Source organism: Carassius auratus, chromosome 44 (assembly GCF_003368295.1).
Source record: "Carassius auratus strain Wakin chromosome 44, ASM336829v1, whole genome shotgun sequence".
In the NCBI taxonomy this organism is placed as follows: Eukaryota; Metazoa; Chordata; class Actinopteri; order Cypriniformes; family Cyprinidae; genus Carassius; species Carassius auratus.
In genome coordinates this window covers 15,532,695-15,554,426 of record NC_039286.1, presented here as the reverse complement: position 1 = coordinate 15,554,426, position 21,732 = coordinate 15,532,695, and the positions used below count along the sequence as shown (strand labels likewise).

General features: G+C 37.7%; 1 pseudogene; it reads left to right on the top strand.

The window, feature by feature from the left end:
- Positions 1 to 1,153: 1,153 nt before the first annotated feature.
- On the top strand, positions 1,154 to 20,235 carry LOC113062653 (glycogen synthase kinase-3 beta-like; annotated as a pseudogene).
- The last annotated feature ends 1,497 nt before the right edge of the window (positions 20,236 to 21,732 follow it).

The window sequence follows — 21,732 nt, the reverse complement described above, 5'->3', positions numbered from 1 at the left end:
TACATTTCATGCACCCTGACAAATTAAACTTACTCCCGAGAAAAGTCTAATTATATTTTCCTTCCCGAAAATGCAGTGGCACTGCATTAAAAGACTGTTAGCATATGCCTGAAAACCGGTGGCTACTGATGTGTGTGAGGAGAAATTGGCATATATAACCATTCAACTCAATTCTTAACTTAATTTATCTGCCCTTTCTTAGCTTCAACAGACAAATGCTTGCACACACACACACATACCTGCACATGTATGCGTGTACAACTTATGATTGTGTATCCAATAAACTGTCTTTACTTTGGAGAAGGAGTTTTAGAATGAGGAAGGTGAGTGCAAACTCATCAGCAGGCATGTTGACCATGTGCAATATTTCTAAACAAGAGATTATTGAAAAAAAATTAAAGATCTAACACAACGCTTGGGATTTTGTGTAGTTCTTTTTTTCGCAGAGCGATGTGTTATGTATAGATGTGTTTTAGAAATTTTTGATGCTTATGTTGTCACTATGATGGGGTGTGTTTATTAGATACACGTTGAATGCAGAATCCGATCTTGTTTGTAAATTAAAACTTAAATGAGTAAAATAATATCTATACTTCATTTTTATACTTTTATTTGCTTATTATATTAATATACAGGTTTATTATTATTTATTTTAATATTTATTTTTATCTTTATTATTCTTCAAGTTTTAGAAGGTTCTCAATATGCTTAGATGAATACACACACACACACACACAGAGAGAGACAGAATAAAGCATATTGATATCCAGTGTTGATCTTGAATTTTTAATTCAAAGTAGATTTACTTTTCAATATCGAGTTATTTCTTCATTATAATGTTTATTAAAATTAAAGCCATATTTAAAAAGCATTTAATTATTATATTATCTATTTTAATATTTATTTATTACATTTGTAATACATATCTATCTATCTATCTATCTTAAAATGCATTTTAAGTAAATTCATTTTTAATTATTTATTTTTAGTTATTTCTCTACTACTACTAAAACATTATTATTATTATTATTATCATCATCCTCATCATCATACAAAAAATAACTAATCGTGAATGATAAAGTTAAAGGCAGACAGTGTCCCTCTCAGGTGTGACTCCTGTAGGTCTGAATCCGGATCAATAAAGCGCGCCCGAACTGCATTTCCCAGGAGGCTGCGCGCGTTCTCAGCGCGTGAGTGAGTGGGTGAACGCTGAGGGTCGCGACAAAAAGGTTTGTCATCCTTTCGTTTTTAACCCAATGTTTCACCCCGCACCTGGCCACGTCGACGAGGGAACCGCTGATCCTCGCCACACAGCCTCACTTTCAGTCAGATATGAGCGGCAGCGGGCGGCCCAGGACGACCTCGTTCGCTGAGCCTCAGGGGGCGTCCGGAGCCGCTGCGGCATCCGCCGGATCCGCCGCTGTCGTGGGGAGCAACGCAGGAAAGCCCGGGGTCTCACAGGCCTCGGCGGACAGTTCATCTGCTTGCGCAAATTTAAAACTTTCTAGTGAGTATATAACGTTAATCCAAGTTATCTCAGTTATGAGTGTTTAATGCACATATCGTGTATGTAATTAATCAACGCACCCATGTTTTCTTGATGTTGACAGTTATGTCATCTTAACGAAACTAGCCTAAGCTAACCTAGGAAAATGTTCGCAATTTTGATTTAAATTATAAACCCAGAAAAACTGACTGTGCTTCAAAACCAGTAGAGGACATTTACAGAAAATCCTACGGCGTTACCATAGTACAGTGATGCTAATACTATGGTACTTTTATATAACATGGTACTGATTTCTGTATTCATGTGAATTGGTATTTACAGATATTTAAAATAATACCATGTTGCTGACAAATGAAATAGTATTACAGTTATCCCAAACTAAAAATAACATTACCACGGTAATATCTCTTAACATAATAGTACCCTAGTTAGTTGTTAAGTGTGAATGTGTATAATGTTGCCTAAGTAGGCAGCACACTAGGATTTGAAAAGGTGTCATAAACTTCTAAGTATAACTGGTTGACAGCAATGTTTCTTCAAGTGTCTGTTATTAAAGTGATTGTTTAAATGCTTTACTAGGCAATTTATTAGGTTGCAGGGCATGTTGAATAGGTGGTAACTACCTTTCCTGACACACTCACTGTCATAATGTTCTGTGTGAAGGACAGGTCAGGTGCATATTTAGTGATATACATGCCCTGTTTCCTTTTGGATTCACTAATACACTGTTAAGTACACTTGCATGAGACTTTTCTTTTTTAAGTTTATGTTCAATATGCATATCTGTCTACAGCTTTTATACCACTAGAAACCTTGTGGTCACCGTGATGCCTACAAATAAATAAACTTTTTAGTCAAAATATAAGCGTATATTTTCTTAACATTATGTTTTGAACCAATACACCCTGTAAATGCCAAGTACTATGTAGGAATCTGTTTATTTTAGAGAACAGCATCACTCTCTGAATGAATATAGATGCTGAGAGAACATTGTCACCCTCAGAAATTTCCTGCCGCATATTTGTTCGTTTACACACAGGGATCTAATCAGATCTAATGTCTCAAATGTGTTGTAGGAGACAGTGGGAAGGTGACCACAGTGGTTGCCACCCCAGGCCAGGGCCCGGACCGTCCACAGGAGGTGTCCTACACCGATATCAAGGTGATCGGAAATGGCTCCTTTGGGGTGGTGTATCAGGCACGTCTCATTGACAGTCAGGAGTGGGTGGCCATCAAGAAGGTACTTCAGGATAAGCGATTTAAGGTATGACACAGTCCTACACACACAAGCATATAAATACTTGTTATAGACGGTTTCAACGGCAACAACATAAACAAATGTTACTGCGCATGCCCGCTTTGGTGGACCTAACTTAACTTCCGGTAGACTTCCAAATAGAATCAATAACAACAGCCAAGTCCCTCTAGAGTAGATGTTTTTTGATAACAAACAAAATATGTTTTCTGTGTGGATCAGGCGGACTTAATGAATATGCAAATTCATTCTTTGCCAGTAGGAGATGTTTTAAAGCATAGACAAAAAGCGTGAGAAAATAGAGGTTGCCCCAGTAACAGCTGTAAACAACCAGAGCTGGTACGCTCACAGGCTGCTTTATCAGGCATATAACATGGAAGTCTTCCTTCAGAAATACAGCGATATAAAAACACCTGTGCCTTGTTTTCATATTTAAACATATAAATGTAAGGAATTATTATTATTAAACGTGCAGTACGTAACGTTACTCATGTTTATTCAACGAAGCCTTTTTGAAAATCGATCAGTTTTAAAATTGTGGCGAGTCTCCAAAAATAAATAAATGTATGGGAAACACATCTCGCAGCACAACCACCTGAGCCCAACTTCAGTCTACTCCACACATTGACTTTAACCAGAGACAACTGCGTTTGTAGAAGGCACTGCAGCCAGACCGATATACACAACACAGACCGGAAGTTAACTTAGGTCCAGGCGCGTGCGCCCGATGAAACCGTCTATACTACAGGGCCTTTGAATGCTTGAATCTGATTGGCTGATGAAAGTTCTGAGGTTTGCTGGGAAATGCACGGCGTAGTTCGTAGTTCAAGACCGCTCTCTTGACCGCATTACAGTTCCATATCACTTCGCATAGTAAAACCGTAATAACTGAAATTACAGGACTAACAAAAACAACAACATGACAGACTATGATTATGTCAGACGAAAGTAAATACACATGACATCTCTCACTAGCAAGGTAATAACAGCGCTGTTTAGAAACGCTGCTACTGAAGACTGTTGAGGAACGCACAGAGGAAGCCTGATTCACACAAGCTCTCTCTCTTTCTCTTTCTCTGTGTCTCTGTCACTCTCGCTCTCTTTCTAATAACTTCATTAATAAATGCATTAGAATGCTATCATCCATTGCCAGCTTTAAAATGACTTTTTAGAACCAGCAAAAGAGGCTTGGATGAGATGCGGAAGAAATAATCCTACCCTTAAGTACGAAAACCAGACAAATCCTTTTAAATATATCATCAGATTTATGTCTTGAGGTGTGGTAACCGTAGTAGTGTGCATTATTTTTCTAATAATTCAACGGCCGTCGTCAGTTATTCCTTAATTACATTTTTTTTTTTTTTTTTTTAAGAGTTATTCCTGTGTAGTGAATCATAACTACCTAATTAGGTTACTTTGTACCGAATTCAATATGTTTTTTCGTGCAAAACTTCTAGTCTACAAGAAAAATAATTAATAATTAATAATACTTAAAAGTCTTGGGAACTGACTGAAATTTAAGTTGAAATACTTAAATGACTAAAACTGATTTAAAAATGAAAGCTATATAAAAGTATTTTCAATAATGACATTACAAAAGCACATAGCAAAATACTAGAACTTAAACTAAAATTTAAATGAATACAGAGACCATCCAAATCCATTGAAACTGTGTGTACGATATACTGTCCATGTCCAGAAAGTAGGGCTGTGCGATATGGACAAAAAAAACCTATCACGATTTTTTGATCAATTTTGCGATTTCGATTTTAATCACGATTTTGACAAACATAGACATGCTTTACAGTCATAAATGCATTCAGTATAATTTTTAAACATATTTCCAAAAGAAAACCAATGAGAGCTTTATCAAATGTCTCTAGAACAGACATAAGTCAAAATAATCACTAAGTAAAGATGTCAAACAAAATGTCTAGACATATGGAAAAAAGAAAAAAGAAAATAAAATAAAACCGTGTTCAGGGATCTTTTTTTTCTTTTCTTTTTTTTTTCTCCATGCATTGGTCATAGAGCTCACTGTAGCGGTACCTCAGGTGTTATATGTTTTGCCCAATATATTTATTGCCCAAAGGTCACGTACTCCATATGCAGTGCGTATACAGTAAGTTATGTGTAAAGGCGGGCGTACACGGTGCGATTTTTGCTGTCGTACGAGTTCGCATGCGTTTTTTTTCAATGGTGTGGAAATCGCGTATTCTCATATGGTCGCGGCTCGTATCATTTGCGATGAATTACGAGCCGAGCAGAGTGGCTTACGAGCACTTCCCGACCTCCCGATAATTTTTAAATATGTCTAAAAAGTTTGTGAGCTATCGGTTTGAATTCGTGCCATTTGTGCAGTTGAACAAGCCGATTTGTTGATTTATCTGAAGTTGATTAATCACGAAGTAGGAAAACCACAGAAGAAAGACGAAGACGGCAGCGCCACGGCGAACCAGGAGGATAACTCGCTGTAGTCTGACAGGAACAGCGAGCGCTTTATGATGTTTCTAGCAATGTGTTCCAATGCCTTTTTAGTTCTCTCTCGCTCTCTCTCTCACACATGCATATGTAGTTTACAGGGACTCTCCATAAACAGAACTGTATATCCCCATACACTACCTCTATCCATTACGGAAAATGCATGTTTAAAATTTCTATTAAACACCGTATAGTATTTTTTAAAGTTATTTGGTTTACGAGGGCACAGGAATTGTCCCCACAAACCATGTTCACATTGTAATACCCATTTCAGAAATTTATAAACCATATACAAGAACACACACACAGGGGTAACCAAACGTCCCCGTTTCCTATTGCTGAAAAATAACCTGTACGTGTAGGAAACAGTCACGGTTCGTATCAATATTTTATATGCAGTTATGAGAGAGGGAGAGCAGTTATATTAGGCGCGTTCCACTTGAAGCAGCGCTGCACAGAATGATCACCTGTATGACATTAAAAGAACCGCGAGAGCGATTCGAATGCATTGGATATGTGTGCTCTCTTATTGCTCTCGCTGTACTTTAATGTCATACAGTGATCCTTCTGTGCATGCAGCGGTGCTTCAAGTCGAACGCGTCTATCAACTTCGTGCGATTGCTTCTGGATTTCGCAGGTTGTAAAATCGTGTCGTATATCATCTCGTCCGTACGATTTTCAGATAAACTCACTCGTGCCGTGTGCGTGGACATACGATCTTCCGACCATCCGAATTCGCACCGCGTACGCCCGCCTTAAGCGTTTCAGAAGCAGCAACGAGAGTGCATTATTGTAACGCGAAAGCAAATTAAAATAATGCGCGAGCGCGAATCTTTCCACTCGCACCAGTGATGCACGGATCAATGTATTAATAATCCGCCCGCAACTCGGACCGAAAAAAAAAATATATATATATTGTACCCGACTAGCATTTTTAAAAAGCAGTTAATTCTCATCGTAGCGTCATTGGGCCATAGGAACGTAGGCAAGACTAACTAGGCAAAAAAAACACAAGACTTAATATATCAATTTTGTCAAGAATTATAAAAAAAATGGTCAGTAAGCTCATAATTTGTACTAAAATAATCTAGTCTGGCTATGTCTATTTGTATGTTTCTGTAAGGTCAGCAGCAGGCATTGAGGCTCAGGTTTATTCCGATCCGAGCTCGTGAGCGGAGGAGAGCGCATTTCTGAATATCCGCTCGCTCATTCCATGGCGTCTCGCTCAACCCAGAATGGCCTGCTGATTATGCAAGGAGCCATTTAATTGTTTAGTAATAAACTGCTGTTTTCTGTTTCGCTGCAAAGATGAAGTTGACGATGCAGACTCGACATGAACGTCAGAGAGAAATGCACATTTCATATGGATTACGTCATCATAGAGTAGCCCATTTATTAGTTTAAAAGAAGACATTTCAAGCTTTCTGTAATATATAGCCTATATTTCTCAAATCTGAGGCACACGCTGAGTTTAGTTCACATGCAATGCAAGTGATCGTGCCGGCGCCTTATTACATTGTCTGCTAGGCTATAAATTTGCTTCTTATTTATTAAATACGAGCAACTGATTGATAAAACATTGATCAAAATTAAGATACAGTTTATACAAAACGAAAATCTTTTAAAAATAGTTTTCTATAAAACAAAACTTAATGAAGTCGTCAAAATCATGTTTTACCAAAAACAGCGACGTTGCTCCCCGTGCATTCTTCTTTGCCGCCTCCATCTCTACGTGCAGACTGAGCTCGTGCGTCATCTTCATGCCAGTTATTTAGCCAATAAAGTGTAGGCCTATGTATTTCAAAAATGTGTTTAGTACTATATAAATGACAAAGGTTTAATTGGCATTTTTCTTTCAAAGGATCCGACCGACAGCGAGCCGAATATCATTAAAAATATTTTTGGATGACTCGTAACCGCGGGCACCCGCGCATCACTGACTCGCACGCAGATTTCCTTTGCTCTGTTAACAAAACCAGATGCGCGTGCTCAGATCATAGACCGTATAAGGCTCAGATATATGCTGCCTTGCAACGTGTCTCCTCTCATTCAACCTGCGTCCTGTGCACTCACAACTCTCTCTGTGCTCACGCGCAAGATATTAAGTCTTTTCGCACCTTTCTATTTATAATCTTTTCTTTTCTCATCTTTTTACTGCGTGCAGTGTGAATGTTCTGATCCGTTAACATGGCTCGAAAAACAAAAAGGCTGCGCATCACAGACAGAGTGTGAACCTGGAGTTAGGCATATGCCCAGTCTGCTCTCAGTGCTCTGCTCTCGCGCTCCACTCAGGTGCGCTGCATCCTGATTGGTTCAGATAACATACTGCGGGATAACATACTGACTGAGGTCAGGGCCGCGGAAAATCGTGCTATAAAGCGATTTAGAAATCGCGCACACTCAAATCGCGATTTTATTTCGATTTCGATTAATCGCATAGCCCTACTAGAAAGGTAAGAAAAACATCACCAAAGTAGTCCATGTGACATCAGAGGGTCAGTTAGAATTTGTTGAAGCATCGAAAATACATTTTGGTTGGAACGACATGAGGGTGAGTCGTTAATGACATCATTTTCATTTTTGGATGAACTAACCCTTTTACTAGTGATCCACTAGTTGTATATGTAAAGATTACTTAAAAACACAATGTATTACTTAAACTGTAAGTGTCAATTGAAGTGAAGTGAAAGTGACATTCAGCCAAGTATGGTGACCCATACTCAGAATTCGTGCTCTGCATTTAACCCATCCGAAATGCACACACACAGAGCAGTGAACACACACACACACAGTGAGAACACACCCGAGCAGTGGGCAGCCCGGGGAGCAGTTGGGGGTTCGATGCCTTGCTCAAGGGCACCTAAGTCATGGTATTGAAGGTGGAGAGAGAGCTGTTCATGCACTACCCCCACCCGAGACTAGAACTCACAACCCTTCGATTGGGAGTCCAACCCTCTAACCATTAGGCCATGGCTTCCCTTCCCAATTTCTTTGTATGTTACCTGACAGTCAACTGATGCTTTATACTACCGTATTTTCCGGATTATAAGTCACACTTTTTTTCATAGTTTGGCTGGTCCTGCGACTTTTAGTCGGGTGCGACTTATTTATCAAAATTAATTTGACATGAACCGAGAGAAATGAACCAAGGGAAACATTACCGTCTGCAGCCGCGAGAGGGCGCTATCCTGCTCACTGCTCCTGTAGTCTACACTGAAAACATAGAGCGCCCTCTGGTAGCTGGAGACGGTAATGTTTTCTCTTGGTTCTAAATAAATGCGACTTATAGTCCAGTGCTACTTTTATGTTTTTTTTCCTCATCATGACATATTTTTGGACTGATGCGACTTATAGTCAGGTGCGACTTATAGTCCGCAAAATACGGTAATTGGAAGCAGTCTTGGGTTAAGAGACCTTTTCACTCTGTATTCTGATTTGAATATCTCACAAGAATGTTATACGACCAACACCACCATATATTTCCATTTCCATGACCCACATTTGCTTTCCACTACCAAAGCAAACACTGTGCCCTCGAATTAGGCACTTTAACACAGGCTGCTGTAGGGGAATTGTAATGTCGTGACTACTTGCTTGTAAATATTGTGACTTCTCTAATTCTTGAGAGGTGCTTAACAGTCTTTCTTCTCTGTTCATGAAGAATCGAGAACTTCAGGTCATGAGAAAATTGGACCACTGCAATATAGTGAGGCTGCGCTATTTCTTCTATTGCAGTGGAGAGAAGGTAAAGGAACTGTGACAGTTGTTGCATCTGTTGATCTATATTGTGACTTTAAAGTGAAATCAACATATACATTACTGTTCAAAGGTTTGGGGTCAATTATTATTATTATTGTTTTTTTTTTCAGTATGGATGCTTTGAAATGATCAAAAGTGACAGTAAAGGCATTCATTATTTTGCAAAAGATTTCTATTTCAAATAAATGCTGTGTTTTTGGACTGTCTATTCATCAAAGAATCTTGAAAAGAATCCTGGTTCCCATTGCATTTTGTATAATGTATAAATAGAAAACGGTTATTTTAAATAGTAATAATTAAAATTATAATATTTTTTTTTACAGTATTGTTATAATTGCATCCTTATTAAGCACAAGATACTTCTTTCAAAAACAACTTTTGACCCCTAAACTTTTGAACAGTCATGTTTGTCATGTAGTGATGTAACGATTCATTTAACTTTATTTTAGATTTCATGGTTCGATTCAATTCATTTTTTTTATTATTATTTTTTTTACAAAATGAGATCTAAGACTGTGTCCTTTTATTATTGCTTGGACAAAATGCTGCACATTTCTTTGTGAAATTGAGATATAACACTATAGAAATATATTAATATAGCACTTGCATATTATTGCTCTTTTGTCAGTTTTGATTGCTTCTGTTGTCCTCATTTGTAAGTCGCTTTGGATAAAAAGCGTCTGCTAAATAACAAAATTTAAATATAATTTAGATGTAAATAACAAAACTAAATAGAAATTTTAAAACAAGCCCCGATTCATAAATAAATAACACAAATAAAATAAATCTCTTCATATAAGCAAAAGTTTTGTCTGTGCTCTTTCCATTTAAAATGAGAGACAATCACTGCATTTTAAACATGATCCAAACAAAGATGCTGCATACACACAACATGAGCAGATTTTAATCGAAATTAGATTGTTTCATTTCAAAATCTGAAGCAAAAACAGATTGGTTTGACTTCAGTTTTGTGAAACTATACATAAATATCTGCATGAAACAGAAACGGCAGACGAGCTGAAGGAGATGCAGATTCACTCTCTGCCAGCAGGTGGAGCTTAAAGCGTTTCCTTTGGTTTCCGCTGTAAACAAAGCAGCGTTGCACTTATGAACTTTATGCGTTATACAGAGGCAAGATGCAAAGAAAAAATACCATCGAAACTTTTCTAAAGAGCGTAAGTTCCCCTCAGATATATATTCATATAAACTCCTATCCCTAGTTAAATCACGATTTGTTTAGCATATCAACCGATTTGAACAGTCACATATTTGAATCGATTGTCAACCGGCGATAATTGTTAAATCCCTAATGTCATGAGAACATCTGCTGAATGAGGTTCAAATTGTTGTAGTTAAAACAATAACGGTGACTCTTTCCATTCTGATAGACTGTTCTATGGCCAGAAGTATGTTCTTTGTTGAATGTATGGACATTGATAATGAGTTTGTCCTGCTATAACTGCTTCCACACTTCTGGGAAGTATTTTGGTTAAATGTTGAAATAGGGATACAAGGATTTTCCTTCATAGTTCTGGACACGTAATGTATTTTGGGCAGGTTTTTGTTTGTCATCAGAGGCTCATGTGTCTTTCTTTCCACAGAAGGATGAGGTTTACCTCAATCTGGTGCTGGACTATGTGCCTGAGACGGTCTACAGGGTGGCACGACAATTCAGCAAAGCTAAAACCATTATTCCTATCTTTTTTGTGAAGGTAAAGTTGACTGAACAAACATTTCGACAAGGCAACACAAATCAAAACTTACCAGTTTTATTCACTATAAAATGTTTTAGTCTTATAATCCACAATGCTGTTGGTGAACTATATTTACAATATGTGGGTCGATATGCAAACACAAGCAGCTTCCAGTTAGGCTAAAATTACTTCAGTTAGAATTGTATTAGTTGGCAGAATAATTAATTCGATCATGATAAATAAATGTAAATTAAAAAAAATAAAATATTTTAATTTTTAAATAAATTTTATTGTCTGCTGTTTTATTATATTTCTTTTATTGTGTCTTTTATTATCCCACTGTAAAAAAAAATCACTGACACACAGCCTCTTAAGGCTTATTGCTTTAATAATAACTTTCAACACCTCTGAGCAAACTTTTCTTTTTGCTGACATAACCAAAGCCATATGGACAGGAAATAAATATTAGATAAAAAAATATTACATCCTATGTTCGACAGTCCGGTCAAGTCATCATGGATAAAATAAAGTCCCACAACCCACCATATATTATATCCCACTTAATATTCTGATTTTGAAATTAGTCACATCGTTAGAATTTGTTTTGGTATTTTTTTAAATGTATATTTAAATTTGCCAGAATGGGTTAATGTGAATAATACTGAATTAGTGAATAATAATACGTTGAATGTACATATTAATGAATAATAATATAACAATGGAGACTGATTAAGATTTAGCCTTTTTCTTTAATATAAAGAGATTTATGCTTGTTGTTCTTGTTTTCTCTTAGGTGTATATGTATCAGCTTTTCCGCAGTTTGGCCTACATCCATTCCCAGGGCGTGTGTCACAGAGACATCAAACCACAGAACCTTCTGGTGGACCCAGAAACAGCTGTTCTCAAGCTCTGTGACTTTGGCAGGTCAGTGCTGAGAGAGAGAGAGAGAGAGAGAGAGAGCGGGTGGATTTGATGGCTTCTCTAATGTGTCCTCCTGTCCACCACTCAACATTATGTTCAGTTTTAATGTGTGTTACACTATAATAGTCATTATATTTTGTAAGTGTGGGCCTTAGTTGGTGTCTATATTTGATGTGAATTGGGGATGCATTATCTCACCCTGCCTTCGGCCTTTGTAAATCATGTTTGTTTTTTGATAGTGCATTGTTAAATATGTTAGCAAATGCCATTGTTCTTGTCCACGGCTCATTGACAAAAGTAATATGCATCCAGATGCTGATGATGCCGATCTGATGGTCTCTTTGATGTGATCCTTTGTCCTCCAGGCCAAACTCAAAAAAGCTGCTCCGTCTTTTTTCAGAGCTGTTTTCATGTGAACCACTTGAACCGTTGGATGATTGGCAGACATGTCTACCACTGTTATCCAGACCACATTTGTTTAATTTATTGCAATTTAAAGTATTTAATTTGTGATTATGTAAGGTCTTTGATGGCATTCAGGCTTTCTTTTGAGAGCTCATGAACACTGCATTTTGTGTCTGTAAAAATTGAATAATTTGGCAACTCAAAGGCTTGAAAATGGTTATTTGGCTGAGTGGAGAGATGCACATCACTCTGTTTGAAAGTGAAACAGCTGTTTTGAATTTAGAAGCTGTTTTCCCTGCAGTTATTTGATTCAGAAATTTTTTAGTCCATTCATTTTTACCCGCTTTATTTAAAAAAAAAAAAATATATAAAATAGAAGAAGAAGAAGAAGATGATGGAGGGAGATTTGTATGGTGTTGAGCTATATTAAGTACTTGTTTTATTGAGGAAGTATAAATCTGTTATTTTTTTCATACTGACTGTCTGATTAAAGTTTTTCTTGTAATTCAAATCTGTCTCTCTCAGTGCAAAGCAGCTGGTGAGGGGTGAGCCCAACGTCTCTTATATCTGCTCACGATACTATCGCGCCCCTGAGCTCATCTTTGGTGCGACCGACTACACCTCTAACATTGACGTCTGGTCGGCCGGGTGTGTGCTGGCCGAACTGCTGCTGGGACAGCCCATCTTCCCTGGAGACAGTGGTGTGGACCAGCTAGTGGAGATCATAAAGGTAAAACTGACCCTTTACTTTTGAGATGTACTTTTAGATTCAATTCCACACTGTTAGGCAAGAAGATTTATGATGTCCTCGAAGGCTTAGTTTTACTTAATCAGCATCAAACTGAGTTTATTTAGGCTACTGTTCAAAAGTATGGGGTCAGCAAGATTTTTAAAAAGTGAATATGAATGCAGTTCTTTCTACTTACAAATGCATCCTAAAATTATTGTATCAAAGGTTCTTCAAAAATAGGAAGCACAAATGTTTTCAACCTTGATAATAAGATGTTTCTTGAGCAACGAAACAGTATATTAGAATGATTTTTAGCTTGAAAATTCAGCTTTTCATTAAAGGGATAAATTACATTATATAATATATTCAAATAGAAAAGTTATTTTAAATTGTAACAATATTTCACAATTTTCCTTTTTTTTTTTTTTTTTTTTTGATCAAATAACTGTAGCATTGGTGAGCAGAACAGACTTCTTTTAAAAACCCAAAAAATCCATGCTAGTTTTTTTTTTTTTAATCAATCATAAAGTTTCTTAATAAAATGTATTATTATTATTATTTTTTTTATTTTTTTTTACCTTAACCCATCATTCTTCACAGTTGTTTCTGTGTGTCCGCTCAGATACTTGGAACACCCACAAGAGAACAGATCCGTGAAATGAACCCGAACTACACGGAGTTCAAATTCCCACAGATCAAAGCACATCCATGGACCAAGGTAAAATCTCTCACAAATATGTGACTCGCATCTACAGCCAAAGCCATGCGGTATCAGTTAGCAGTGTTACAAAACTGGCTTATAAAAACTTTTGACAGTCTGCAAGTTTACTGCTTGATCTGTCCAAGAGACAGAAAGAAAGCATCTGACCGACATGTAAAGGAACGGTTTTAATGTCTTGCATTAAATTTTCCAAATTCAGCAGTCGCAGTTACTGTTTATTTATCTTATCATTGTCTATATTCTGTAGTTTCTAAATCGGTGTAGTCTTAAGTTGTGTTAAGCAATGTTTAGTATAAGCAGTGAGGAAAATGGCTGACTTGTCAAACATCCAAAAAGGACGTTTTGCAGTATCAGCTTAAACCTTAACAGTCCAATTGTTTGGTGTTTTAAGAACAGTCTTCATTATTGACTGTGTACACAAAAAATGGCAAGACATCCTCAGAGAAGAGGAATAGAGCACAAAAACTGAAGGTGAATGATAGGGACCATCAAACACTATGAAGGTTTGTGTCTAAACGACACAAATTTACTGCAGTAAAGTGACAGCAAACCTCAGTATTCACTTTTCAAGACCCTGTTTCAAAAAACCAATAGAGAAATCCAAAAAAGCCGGTGGATAAATAAATAAAAAATAAAAAAAGAGCTGCAATTAGGGCTCATTTATGATGCAAAATCCACTTTTACAAGGTGTTTGGACAGAAACGTGTGTTGGAATTGTGTGAAACAGCCAGAATGATTAAAAAAAACAAAGCAGGCTCAAAAAACGAGTGGTTTCGATCATGTCTGCAATATGACATCATATTGTGGTAGCTCCACCCACTGCTATTGACTGACAGGCACATATTACCATATCCTCAGCTCAGTGTTGTGCCACGTGTGCCATTTTGTCTGTGTGCGATCGGCTGTGTATAGTATACAAGTATATTATATACAAGTACATAAAGGATTCAAACTACCATTTCGAGACCTTCTGGTTCATTTGAATCGGCGCTTGATCTCAAACGAGTTAAATATTGTTTCTTCTGCTGTCCGGTTCGTACATGTACAGCTGAATACTAGTCATCTCGCTCATGTTGCTTCTCCTCTCTGTTTATTGCCATACGCAAAGCAGAGATGTCTAGTCTCTGCCCCCTTTTGGAGTCAGACAGGAAGTTGCAGCTCATTTTCATGTAAATGAACACACCGCTGAAACAGCACTTTTTAGACCCGCCCCAAAAATTACACTTTTCAACACGATCTGTACAGTGTTTTTAGCTGAAACTTCAGAGGCACATTCAGGAGAGCCATTAGATTAATATAACATCTTGTAAAAAGGGGAATAATAGGTGCTCTTTAATCACAGATGTCAATGCTAAATATGAAAAATATGGTGCCGTGATCAGAAAACCTGGACCGGTGCAGCACCAGTATGAATTTTGACAAATCACCTGACTTGCATTTTATCAAACCGTTTTGAAGAGAAGAGCGAGAAGCCCATTCAAGCTCCTTCAACATCTCTGAAGCAACTGGCTGATGTTTTGATAGACAGCATTCAACTGGAGATTGTTCAAAAGATGTCCAACAGCTGTCTGATAACTTAAGTTCCGTTTCTTTTCGTGTAACATTTCTCTTTCTTATGTCATTCCTCCACAGGTGTTTAAACCCCGAACTCCGCCTGAGGCGATCGCTCTGTGCTCTCGGCTGTTAGAGTACACACCAGTGACACGACTGACTCCGCTCCAGGCTTGCGCTCATGCCTTCTTTGACGAGCTGCGCCAGCCTGGCACCCGTCTGCCCAGCGGTCGAGAGCTGCCTCCGCTCTTCAACTTCAGCACCACAGGTGAGGCACAGGAGCCTTTCATGCGTATCCTTTGCAATAAACCTCTCAATGATTGCGGCCAGATGTCATCTCAACAAAACTGATGTCTGTGGGATTAAAGTCAGTTTTAGCCTGATGTTATTCCATCTCAGAACAAGGATCTAGATCGGTATTTAACCCGCCTTTACTGTAAGTTCAGCTGTGAGAATCATTTATTGGAGACATGAGAAATCCCTCCCCAGTGCACTCAGACCATTTATTAAAACTGCTCTGCAGGAACAGCTTGTACAGAGTTGAAGCAGTCACACAGTAAGATAAAACTACCTCATCCACGCCTGCCATGATGAATGAGCGTATACACCCCAGTCTGTAGAGGTTAGCCAATTATTTACATACACTACCATTCATAAGTTTGGGGTCTTAAAGTGACAGTAAAGACATTCGTAATGCCACAAAGATTTCAGTTTCAAATAAATGCTATTCTTTTGAACTTTTTATTGATAAAATCCTGAAAAAAATTATATTCTACATTTATTTCTACAAATATAATAAGCAGCTTAACTGTTTTCAATATTGATACTAATAATAAATGTCTCTTGAGCAGCAAATCAGCATATCAGAATGATTTCTGAAGGATCATGTGACACTGAAGACTGGAGGAATGGTGCTGAAAATTCAGCTTTGCATCATTGGAATTAATTACATTTTAAAATCTGTCAAAATAAAGTTATAAATTGTTTTAATATTACTGTTGGGTGACCCCAGACTTTTAAAGGTGGTGTATCTAAATAAAATAAAAAAAGATCTGTCATTGAATGCTCACCATCATGTTTGTGTATGACGTTCTTCTGTACACTTTTGATCAGAATAATGATTTCAGTTTCAAATGCTGTATGACTTCAGAGGGAGTCCTGTGGAGCACTTCATAATCATTTTGATACTTTTACATCCTTTATGGAGCTTGACAGCTTAATGGAAATTAATTGCATTAGTACAAATCTCTTTTTGTGATCTGCAGAAGAAATAAAGTAATACAAATTTGGAAAGGCATGAGTGTGCATAAATTATGACAATTTTAATTTATGGATGAACCATTCCTTTAATTCTGAGGCTTAGAGAGAGAGGGCAGCAAATGGTCATGTAATGCTAAATTACAATGAGGTTTGATGCTAGAAACCTTGACTAACATAATTGAACTTCAGGGAAGAAAATGAAATCCTACAGAAGCGATTGAGAGGAGACCAGCAGCACTCTGCTCAGTCCCTCCAAAAGATCCTGTTGCTTTTCTTTCTTTTATGGGTTTGGTTTTCTCTGCTATTGCTTATTGGAGCAGTACTTGCACGTTTATGTATTATTTTATTTTTACCATTCAACCCAGAGATGGTTTGTGTGAAATGTTGCTGCTTTTAAAATGTGATGTTTGTTCTTCTTCGAGGTCTGTCAGCAGAGTGTGTTTCTCTTTATTTCAGAGCTGATGATTCAGCCGCAGCTCAATTCCTCTCTCATTCCACCTCATGCCCGCGCTCAGACCGTAGCTTCATCCAACGGTAATGCTGTGATCCTTCTCACTGATTGCTCTGTTAAAACATTAAATCAAAGCTCACTTTATTAACTTAGTTTATAAAGCCTTCCTGTTCTTTATAGTGCACAATTATTCATGAGGATAATGCTTCGTTTCATTATCTTTCATAGATAATAACTTTCCCTGCTTCTGAAATTACTTTTCTGATGTAGTAACCCCCTTCCTGGGTATTCATTTAACTCCTGTTAAACTAAAATTCAATACAAAAAATAAATTTTATTTTTTGGAAAATTCTCTGATGCTCACCAAGGCTGCATTTATGTAAACCAAAACACATTAAAAACTTATATCATTACAATTAAAAATAACAGCTTTCTATTGTAATGTATTTTAAAATTGAATTTATTCCTGTAATGCAAAGCAGAATTTTCAGCATCATTAGGGCCTTTCACAGCGCAGGAACCTTTTCATAGTACCAGAACTAAACGTGGAACTACCCACTTTTGGGCGCTTTTGCACCACAGGAACTAGGTGTGATTTTAGTACCACAGTGCCTTTTTGGAGAACCAGATTAGCTCCAACTCCGGAGCAGGGTCTAACCAGCTCAACTGGGAATTAAGTAGACATTGATTGGCCAGACCTGCTTGAAAACGCCCTCACCCGTCATGATTTAAAACACTGTGTAACATATTGTAAACATTGTGCCAGCTTATTTCCAAGTATGATGAACAGCGATAAATATACGGATGCTGAAGTGTAGGCACTTGTAGCGAATTTAGCACTGCCAGTTGTCATTGGAGATTGTTAATCCTCCATTCCCTTCTTTCAGTCGCTTTACATATACGTCGTCATTTCATGTCCATTATTGAGAAACCCGTGAGACACAACAAAAACACCGCTCCGATCACAGCATCCTCCATCCTCCTGTTGTTAACGTTCTTCTTCTTTGTTAATATTGTTGAACGTTGCGCACAAATGACATCGCTGTCGACCGGATTACGTCACGTCCTAGTACACACGTCCAGTGCGAATGCAACCCTTCAAATGGTACTGGGAAATAGTTCGTGCAAAATCGTCCCAGTACTGTAATACTTTACATTTAGTTCTGGAACTAAAGCGGTGCGAAAGGCCCTTTTACTCCACTCTTCGGTTTCACATGATCTTTCAGAAATCCTACTAATATGGTGCATAATATTTTTTGGAACTGGGTTTAAAAAAAAAATCAGGATTCTCTGATTTATAGAAATGAACAGTATTTATTTGAGAGAGTACTTTTGTAACATAATAAATGTTTTTACCATCACCTTTGATCAGTTTAGTGCAAAGTACTGTCCCCAAGCTTTTAAAGACTGTAACATATTTAGTGTTTGTATAGACCAACGCTACTTTTGCGTCATCGAAGGTTAACGCCCCTTTTTGGGGGGAAAACAAACGCATTCCCCTGATACAGAACTCGCTATAGTTTCTTGATAGCAAAAATGGCACAAACACACACACTCTCTTTGCCGGCCGAGGACCGTGAGAGGTATTTAAAGAAGCTACTGGATACGGTGTTTACAGAGGTTTCCCTTTGAAATGATCGAAAACTGGATTAATAACCCCACGCAGTGGACGTCTAACGTTACCATTATCTCGTGGAATCACCAAGTAGCCTATTTTTTGTCATTAACACACTCATAGTATGATAACCTAGACGATGGGGCCATGTCAAGAGGAGTCGGTGGTTTACTTGGATCATATTTCACTTGATTTAAGCTATTGACAGTTTTGTTGTCGACTAGCTATACTAGTTAGAAATACGAAGCTGCTAGCAGCTACGTGATTAACGTTAGCTCTCATTAGGAACGCTACCTTGGCTGTTAACTGATTTTACGTTTGAAATATTCGCAGGCTAGGACTAAACCATATCTGTTTGAAATTGTGTCTGAAAGGCCTGTACACATCAGAAACAATGAAAAACAAAAGGTCCCTGGAGTGAGTTCTGTATCAGGAATCAGTTTGTTTTCCCCCAAAAAAGGGCGTTACCCTTCTATGACACAAAAGTAGCGTTGGTCTATGTCTTGTGTTTGCTGATCACTCTGACAAATGTCATTTTTCTATGTCGTCTTTTTGTTTGGTCCTCTCTCTTCTCTGCCAGATGGCTCTGAAGGTTCTGTACAGCCCGGATCCACGCTGACCAACAGCACCTGAGGCTGAGACTCAGAAAACAAGCTTACACACCACAGCATCTGAGCCTTCTCCGCACACATCTCTCCCTCACAAACACACACTCTTTACCTCATACACGGCCTCTCCACCCTATTCACCGACTGATTCTGGGGCCACGCTTTGCAGAAACCCGATGTTAGTTTGCTGACTGTTAAACAAACTTTCAGTCTACTGAGAAACGTACAGGACACACACACACACACACTCCGACACACTTCCTTGCAACAAACAACAACAAAGTTATACTGCTAGTATTTGCTTCAGATAATAGTGGTAGTCATCTCTGGCTGCCTACGTCCGTAGAAAAGCGCCCTTGCACCCATAATGCAACACCACACGTGTTTGGAGGTCAATTATGATTGGTTCAGTAGCTAGGGGCAGGTCCTCTGTCTCTCTCTCTTTTTTTTCTTAATTTATTTAAATCAAAGTTATCAGTGGATGTTTTCCCTTGACTTTTTTAGAAGAAACACTCTCATCCCTCTCAATATTCCCATCAGAGGTAAAATACATTTCTTAGGGAACAAGCAGTCACGGTAAATGGTGTTTCTTGTTGTAAATGTCAAGGAAAAGATGCGAGATCAACTGTGGTGGTTTTATACTGTTTTATTGTATTTAAAAAAAAAACGAGAATAATATCTTGCTTTTACCTTCCAGTAAATATATTTATTCTTTTAAGATGATGAATTGAATGGACTTTTGAGAAAGCATCTGCAGTTGTTTCCAGTGAAGAGAAGCCAGTATGGAAAAGGTAAAAAAAAAAGCTCTTGTTGACCATAAGAAAAGGAAAGAGGTATGCAAGATAATAGCCTATTAATATTGTTGTACTGAACTGAAGTGACTTTATATTCCCAGGTATTTATTTCTCATTAACTGTTGATGATGCTCTGGGTCTAGGCTTAATTTATGCTTGTGAGATTAGTCTTCATTCGTTCAGTCTCACTTTTTAGATGATGTCAGGTCTGAAGACTGAACCATGCGTCATATTTGAGTGTTTCGTTTCAGTTTAAACATTCCCGTCTATGCCATTTTTACAGTAGATTAAGCTACTCCTAAGGATTTGTGGTAGAACAGTTCTAGAATGTGTTTGTGAATCTGCACACAAGTTGAAAATTGTAACGTCAAATGTTCTCAGTCAACTGTATCAATTCATAAACTGTCCGAAATGACTGATATCTTTTGTTTTTCTTGAGAACATATGTTAGCCTCTCAATAAACCCTCTACTCCTCCTTCCAATCTTCTGTTATGCTCGTGCTATTCTCCTGTTCTTCATGTTGTTCAGTTGGTGTGGTTCGACCAGGTTTCTCACACACCTGTATGTAAATATACTTTAGTTTTGGAGCCCTGTGTAAGATGTAAATATCGACGCTGTACCACTTTTGTGTTTTCGTTGATGTCTTTCTCTCCCTTCATCTGTCTCTTGGGCTCTCTTCTCGTAGCCCTGAAGAGCTCGGTGTCCGTTTTCTTTGGCATTTATAGTATTCAATGTTTTGCACTGTAATGTTGGGGCTGAAAGTTTAACTTTTTTTTGTGTGTGTTTAGCGTACTGTATGTCAGTTCATAAGCTCAGCACTTGATCGGTGAAGGTTTAAATGTTTTAATAAAACTTGAGGTGCATGTCCGACAGGGTCATGCTTTGTTCTTTACCTGGCAGTTTGAGCATATTTTTGCAAAGGTGCCTTCATGCTCATATGCTCTGTTTTTCATGAAAAGAACAGTCCGGTCGGAATCGGCTGCTTTGTGGCAGTTTTGCCAATTTGGCTTGAAGCCTCAAAGACAGTGGAATGTGTTTATTCTTTAATATGACAACTGTCAATCAAACCCAAGGCATCATGTACAGTGCATGTACTGTTAGAAAAATATGATATCCCCTCTAAGGCTTGTTAAATGAATTGAGACCAGTCTGCAAAGTATCTTCCTATAACCCTAAAACTTTCTGCCTCAACGTTCTGTCCCAGGGGAATCATGTCCTGAGACAAAGAGAGATGGAGAGAGCTTGTCAGAATAAATTGAACTCATTTCAGAAACGTTTCAGAGGCAGTGCTGGGTGTGTGTTTGCTGGAAGTTCATTTTTACATGCGTTTTCTGTTTAGCATGACTTTAATTTACCATCTATTTGAATACATTTCTGGTGGGTCCCGAAGTGTGAGACTACGTTGAAAACGTGCGATGCAAAATCTGTTTGCTTTAAAAGTTTATTTAGAATTTTAGTCTGACTTTTCAAATAAATACAGATTTTTAAATTATTAATGTAATTTACATATTTGCAAATCTATTTTGTAATGGAAACTACATGCAAAAGTGGTGTTGAACTTATAGTTTTCATAATTTTAAATTCTATGTTTGCTAATGGGAATACATAATACAAAAATGTAAAACAGATACATTTTTAATTCTGTTCTTAATCTTTTGAACCATGCAGAATGTATAGTCTCTGAAATATATATTTGGTAAATTTTTAATTAGTTTTTAATTTTAAAAGGGTTGTTTGTCATTTAGCAGATACTTTCTTGCCCAAAGCAGCTTTTAATACAGGACCGGCAGTCTGGAAGTGACCTGGTGTGAAGGAATATCCTCAAGGGAATTAAAAACGGTGAGTACAGTATTTCACAGTATTGTTTTGTCAGATTTTCCATGTGCGGTTTGTTGCAGAGGGTGAGGACATTACATGCTAGACAGGACCTTATTTCTAAAGTTAGTGTCACTAAAACCTGTTATCGTCCATTAACCGTC